Raw genomic sequence first — 7,349 nt, 5'->3', positions numbered from 1 at the left:
GAGAGGTGTCACGGGAGCGCCGGAGAAGGCGTCCATCAGGGAGCATCGGCCATCGTCGTGCACGAGGAAGAAGACGTTCTCGCCGGCGCTGTAGGAGACGGCGTCGTCGGGGATGCGCACGAGGTGCGCGGCGTTGTTGGCGACGTCAAGGAGGGTGCCGTCCCGGAAGGCCAGCCAGGGGAGATGAAGGTGGGACGGGGGCAGCGCGGTGGCGCTCAAGCGCCACGGGCGGCAAACGGCGCGGAGGCGGACGCGATCGGCGAGGGACGGGAGACGTTGGAGGACGGTGCCAAGGAGCTCCGGCGGCAGGTCCGGCCATGCAGACACGCGCAGACGTTTGGAATCCGGCATCACGTACTTGCGAGAAATCTGATCTGATGCTCGACGCGGCGGCGGCGGCAACGCACAAGTTGCATCCATGGAGCATGATATGCAGGTTTACCCAAATCGTACGGATACAGGAATCCAGTTTAAAATCTGGCAGCGCGAATATTGGAGCAGCGGCCAAGCGCCTACGTACAGCCGTGGGATTCAGCGATCTTTTTGCAGCACCGCGACGTACGTCTATATCTTTACCTACTAATAAACCAGCGATTGCAAAGAAGTCCCCCTGTTTCTGTGAAATTTACCCGCGATCCTTTTTAAAGTGAAAAAACGTTTCGAGACCAGATCTGGCCCGCCCAGGCCCGAGCGCCGCCGCCGCCGCCCGCAGAGCGCCGACCCCGAGCTCCTCCTCCCCGGCCTCCCTCGCGCGTCGTCCGGCGACCGGCGCCGCTGCCGGCGACCACCCAGGTCATGCCGCCGCTCCCCTGCCTTCTCTCTCTCTCTCTCTCTCTCTCTCTCTCTCTCTCTCTCTAATCTCCTGTCTCTCCTTCTCTCCAGGAGCTCAGCACCAGCGCCACAGATGCCCAGTCCTCGAGCTCACCTTGGAGGTTCGAATGCCGCCACGGGACCTCCACCGGCCAGATCCGGCGCCTCCCTCCCGTATCCGCGCGCCCTCCACCTCCTCTACCCGATCTGGCGACGCCAAACCCGCCATGACCTCCACCATGGCGCCCGTCGTGATCCTGTGCATCCTCTCCGTCGTCGCACGAGGACTTGGACGCCTGGCTCGCTGACAAACTCCCCCAAATCCTACAGGAGGTTCAGGTACTACATCTACCTGATTAATTTCTGAATTCCACTTCTTTTTTGTGCCTGTATGTGCAATTGAGGGAGACTCTTCTTGATGATCTTGTGTGACAAATCTTACACGGTCAGTTTGAATGTGTGATACGTTGTGTGATCCAGCGATAAAATTCAGTTCGTGCTGCTATGTATCAGTCAAGAGAATGGTACAGAAAAGAGAGAATGAGGACAATAGAAAGTGAGTGAGAGAGTGTGAGTGATTAATGAAGGGGTATAGGCTTTGTACTACTACATACAGTACATTGTACAAAGAAGGAAGTGGGTAGTGTGCTATCTTTGTTGTGAAAAGGGAAGATTTCTTTCCTGAATCATGTACTGGTGGATTGATGATCTAGCGATCATATGAGTGATTAATGAAGGATAACATGCATATTCAGTTCACCTCTCAATTTTTATGGCGCCAAGCTTGATCTTTATCCATCTAACTGACTGAAAGTATCTTCTAATCACTATTGAACGCATATGTTAGTTAGTTTGACTGTATACACCACACAAAGAGCAAAAAATGAATTCTAGGGGGATCTGCGTCCGGTGGCTGCGGACGAGCGGCGCTGGGTAAAATTGGAGTGGAGGTCTGTAACTAACCTCACCTTAATTAGGGGCTCCAGATGCATCATCGGCATACTTAATTTCTTCAGACATCTCACCTTTTCAAGATCTCTTAGTCAGTTCCCGTCCATAGGAAGAGCTGGTAAATGCTCCTTTATCTGCTCACAGTTTCCCTTTTCTTGAGTTGCAATATTAATGTTTGGTTTCAACGCTTGAGCCCAAAGTCCTGTGCAGTGTGTCTTCAAACTTGGTGCGTGATGTTTGTGCAATTTTGGTTGTTCTTTTGTACAGATTTTAATATGATGTTCTGCACATTGACGTGTGTATAACTGTGTTCTTGTGCAGCCAGAGTGTTCATGGGAGCCTTTGGCGGGCTGATTGGCCTCCCCAGCCCATGTCCATGAGTTGACTCCATCAGCCTCTGCCCCGATCACCAGCCTGGACCAGGAGCATCTTCTACGTTGCAAGCAAAGATGATGAAACACCTGGACCATCTTGCACGCGGTAAGAAAATGATTTATTCATCAATCAATGGTGGGTAGCAAGTAGCTCGAAGTAGACAACAACTTTGGACACTTTTGCCTGTTTCCACTGCCTATTAATGTATCAGGATGTGTGGCTTAACTTACATAGACTAACTGTGCTCATGAAATAGTTGGGTTTATGTTGCATCGTTGCTGTTCAACCTTCTCTAGAACCTTAAACAATATGCTATTTTAATCTTGTTGTTCAAGTAACATGTTAAACTTACACGGAAGCCAATTCAAATGGTTTTAGTATAGCTGTACAACCAGCTGCTAGAAAAGGAAATTACCTTCCATGTAGCCATCGGGTTCAGGAAAGGAGTCGAATTTGCCAACTATTCTCTTCCTATCGCCATCTTCTCTGTTTTGCTGAAGGGTTAACTCTCAACACCCCTGCATGAGCCCCAAGGCACCACATGATTCCTATGATACACCGACATTCGGCCGGTCCTACATTGATGAACTAATCTTCGTATGATATGTGACATTGGGCAATTTTCTTTATAGCCCGCGGTAGCAGGCAGTGTACTTAATCTAGCTTCAGTTATAGAAAAATATGACAATGTAATTTTGATCCAGATCTTGACTCCAATCTCAGGACAGGAAAAATGCAATTTCTTTTATATGCAGCTTGCAGTCTTTGCGACGCGGTGGCATAGAAATCAAGGTCCTATGCATACTAAATGTGCAGCTTGGCATGGCTCTTGGCACACACACAGTCCATCAGATGAACAGAGCACTCTTGGAGTACTCCTGTATTTCCTACAACAGTATTACTTACATTTAGTTTGGTGCCGTCGTGGAAATTCAGATGGGTGTTCCACAGCGTGTTCAGAATAATACTTTGCAAGGGACAGCAGCTCGACGTCGAGCAGCAGCAGCAGGTTCTGCAGCTTCGACGACCCCGATGAGTCCGCGGTCGTGCTCAACTCCTGCCAGGAGGGTGTGGAGGAGTTTCCCCTTGAACTCCATGACCTGATTCTAAGGTTCGTAATTTAGCCTATTTTTGGTTGTTGATTACTCCTTTGTTTCTTTGTACATGTTCTGATTAATGGTGCTTTGGAACTCTTGTGGTCCGTAGGTCATTGTTCTACTGGCACTCACTTCACCTGAACAGCTGGACGAGATGATAGTGGATATACTCAGTGCAGTATATTGCTATAAGGTTGCGTATTAGCTTCAAGTGATTTTACTCTTATTGGTATCTTGACAAAGCTTGAAGTATATGTTGGTGTCTTGATAGATACAAGCCTCCCTCTTCTGCCCTTCTTTTCTCCATCCTCTTCAGGTCGCTAGCACATGTGAATGGTTCTCGTCAAGAGCATGCTTGTGACATCATTACTATATGTGATGTAGGGCAAAATGATGTTGTCAGAAGGTAAAAACACATTTAATAATTTGCTATTTTTTTCCTTGCCCGTTGCCGCCGTCATATACACTGCATCTCCCACTGTAACGGGCAGCCAAATTTGTATTCTTCAAAGTTTTAATCATCTCTATTGCAGCTAAGTGTTCAAGTGCATCTCTAGCCAAGTTCCCTTTGCTATTGTGTTGTATTTTGAGGAAAGGTGGCCGAGCAGCTCGTGGCATCCGTGTCGCGCCTGCTCTGCTGCTGCCTTGACCCGCTGCCGACGTCGCCGGTTGAGCCGCAAGGGTGCAAGATCATTGTGGGGCCCATTGCATGGGCGTTGAGTATGCTTGATTGCCATGTCGTAGGCGAAGGTGCTAGAGCTTGGTGGCGTGTTTGTGATGTTTTTTTCTCCCGTTGCAACGCATCGATTGATTTATTCATGCATCTGTCGATTTACTCTAAATTTTTTTCAGTCGTCAAACATTAACTGGATTGGTTCGTGGATATGTAGTGTGACAAGTCGTGTGAGATGAAGATAGTGAACCATCTCAATGTGAAGCCAAGTATGTGGTGGATTTGCCATGGAAGATGGAAAACTGGTAAGGGTAAAAGTTTGAGCTGTCAAATTTTGTGTGATCGAGGTCTTGGACGGTCAAACCTAAAACTTTCAGTGAAGATTCAGATTACATATGGATTCCTTTTTGTTGCCTACAATGCTATAATCACACTAACTATGCGCATGGTGTGTACCAGAGATGATTCAAAAATTGCTTGCAGATGGATGTCAAGGAGGCCGAAGCCCGTTGTGCCAAAACTAACACATTAGAATCTTTCAATTTGCTGCTACCATATTTCAAAGTAAGAACACGATGATGCAAAGGAATCTTATTGTATAGCCATATGTAATCTCAATTTGTTGCTATGTATAAACTATGATAGGAGTAGGCCCATATAGATGTGTATCCATTTTTGCCTTCTACTGATCTATGACAAAGGGGGTGTGCTGGACTAAGTGGCCGTTACTATTGAAGCAAAGGAGTGGAACTCGCAAATTTTCAATGAATGGAGGTCATCTTTCATATGGATTTTATTATTAAATACTTGCAGATGTGTGTCACTTCCTTAGTCACTTCCTTAGATCATGTTTGATTCTTAAAATTTTTAGATGTTTCATGTAACCATCAATTATGCTACTGGCAGTCCATGTACATTCTTTTTACCTGCTCTAAAAAATTATCTCGGTTTATAAGCATCATTTAACGTACAAGTAAGATTATGAGTTGATCCGTGCTGAAAACAATTCAGTTGAGGTAACAAACATGTTAACAAGGGTGCAGGTTTTTCTATACATAATTTCAGAAGTACTCCTTCATCCTAAATATATGATGTTTGTAGTTTAATTTGAACCACCAGAACGTAAGGTAACAGAGGGAGTACTATTAACTTTTTGGCTAATTTCCCGAACTAAATCGCTAAAGCTTTTTGAACCATTTATTTTTGAGCTACGGAGAGAGCAAATATTATTCATGGTATATTGTAATTAAGAAAGAAGAGTGATTTAATGGTAAAAAATACATGATAAGTATTGCACCAATAAAATATATGCCACCAGCCTAATTCTCGCACCTTGTATTCTCCCGTGCAACGCACGGACTTTTTGCTAGTTTTTTGCTAGTAGGTCCCTAATTTGAGGGACTCGCTAGGTGTCACATAACTGAAAAAACAATTTGATTCAGTCATCTCTAGTCATGTTCATCTTCATCCACAACCACCCCACCAACTATCAAACCAACTCGTGGTTGGATGTTTAGAGGGACCGTGGTATCCCAGTCCATCAGGGTTTAAGTCTTGATGCTCGCATTTATTTCTGAATTTATTTCAGGATTTTCGACGATGCGCATTCAGTGAGGTAAGACGTGTGTGTGCGTTCATAGGGGTGAGTGTATGTGCATGTATATGAACGCTTCTTAAAAAAACTACATGCCAAACTGCCACCATCGCCGGTGTCAGTACCGCACCAGCCCCGCTGCCCCACCCTCCCCTCAACCATCGCCTACCTCTTCCGATCATCCCTCTAACCCTGGTGATGAACATATATTTCAGTGAACTTGCATCCCTCCCCTACACATCCCTAAGATAGATATTGTAGTTACCTGCCACCCTAAGATAGATACTGGGGTCACCTGTCATCAGTGGCGGAGGCAGGAATAATTTTTAGGTGTGGCGAAGTTTTTAAAGAAGAAAATCATGTATACTACAACGATGCAGGAGCTCACTAGAATACTTTATATTCAAGAAACACAACCGAAATCCAAAAGTAAATACTGACACTCAAAATACCTCGCTAGATGAAGATTATATAGATTACATGTCACCAGTTTATTATATTTATTAACTAAACACACATAATGATGTGTACAAACAGAAATCATAGATAAATCATGAATTTGTAATTAGTACAATATAACATAAAAACACATTACAAGTGAAGATAGTTAAAAAGTATACATACGTATAGTAAAGGAGAGCAGCGATATGGCTCGTACTTGCATATAGTATCATTATCTGAACCATTGGATGGGTCTGGCTGGTAGGTGTGGTACCATTAATAAGGTAGGTGGCGATATGTGGAAAAGCATGTATTCAAACGAGTGTCATACAACGACGTACAGAGATTCGTATATCTGAGTACTCGGCCCACCTGCATATTACAGATGTGACGGAGTGGGTCCAACGGTCCTTCTTTGATGCTGAAGTTGGACCATGGTCCAGAAGTTTTTTTTCCCACTGGACTTGTCTCAGAAAACAAAAGGGCGGTGTTGCTTGGTTTTTTTTTGGCCGCATCTCTTTTGGTATAAGGAGCGTGGGTGGGTAGACTGGGACAGGAGAACGTATCCTATGCACCGGGTCGATTGGTGCAACGGATGCACCAGTTACACTTGAGCTGTTGGATACATAATGGATGGACGGGAGTAGGCTGAAACATGGGATTGGTGGAATATTTGCAGAAAGGACCTCATACCATGTTAACAACAACCCGCACTCCACTCTTTTCTCTCCTATCATTAATTCAATGTTGTTTATTTCTTCTCCAAACATAAATATCGTGATATATGTTGAACCGTACATTAGAATTTGATTTTTCTATGACCACAATTTTTGTTTTGACAAGCTGTTTCAAACAAGATCAATGTTGACTCTTTTTTTTGCAATTTTCAAATGTAACCGTAACATTTATATGTTTGTACTCAAACATAGATTTACTTTATATGTTTTCAAACTCTGCCTCTCCCTCCACACGTCTATCCCACGTGCACATGCTTAAATTAAATTTTGGAGCAAAGTTTCAAAAGTTAAAATAATAATAATTAAAAAACATATTTGATATTGATCTTGTTTCAAAGATCTCATCGAGACAAAAGTTGACAGTGAAAACAGATTCAAAATTGAACATTCGGGTCAAAATATATAACCATATTTTTGTTTGGGAAAAACAATAAACACATAAATTAATTGATGGTTGAATGCGATGTGGAGTGCGGGTCAAATGTAATTTATCATAAGGTTGCTTCTACAAATATGTATAGTCCAACATAGAGCAAAATCTGCCCCGTTACATTTAGATCTAATGGCCCAAAAGCTATTGGTGCAACCGGTGCACAGATTTGGCTAGTGCACAGGATACGTTCTCGACAGGACAGACGTATGTGCTGTTTAGATTCGGTGCCCGGCGACGA

At 44.2% G+C, this 7,349-nt stretch overlaps 1 long non-coding RNA gene across 11 annotated transcripts; it reads left to right on the top strand.

Moving 5' to 3' along the window:
* Positions 1-654: 654 nt before the first annotated feature.
* Positions 655-4,668, top strand: LOC125546274. Of its 11 annotated transcripts, XR_007300545.1 has the most exons (6): positions 670-1,149; positions 2,083-2,241; positions 2,892-3,247; positions 3,343-3,983; positions 4,124-4,211; positions 4,366-4,668. It is a non-coding gene; the product is annotated as an uncharacterized LOC125546274 (long non-coding RNA). The 11 variants fall into 11 exon arrangements; XR_007300520.1 differs by having other exon boundaries at positions 655-792; positions 883-1,149; positions 3,343-4,668; XR_007300534.1 differs by having other exon boundaries at positions 3,343-4,211; positions 4,390-4,668.
* Positions 4,669-7,349: the final 2,681 nt, after the last annotated feature.

This window comes from Triticum urartu, chromosome 1, assembly GCF_003073215.2.
Source record: "Triticum urartu cultivar G1812 chromosome 1, Tu2.1, whole genome shotgun sequence".
NCBI classification, from domain to species: Eukaryota; Viridiplantae; Streptophyta; class Magnoliopsida; order Poales; family Poaceae; genus Triticum; species Triticum urartu.
The sequence above is the reverse complement of the archived record's forward strand: the minus strand, read 5'-3'. Positions and strand labels throughout refer to the sequence as shown.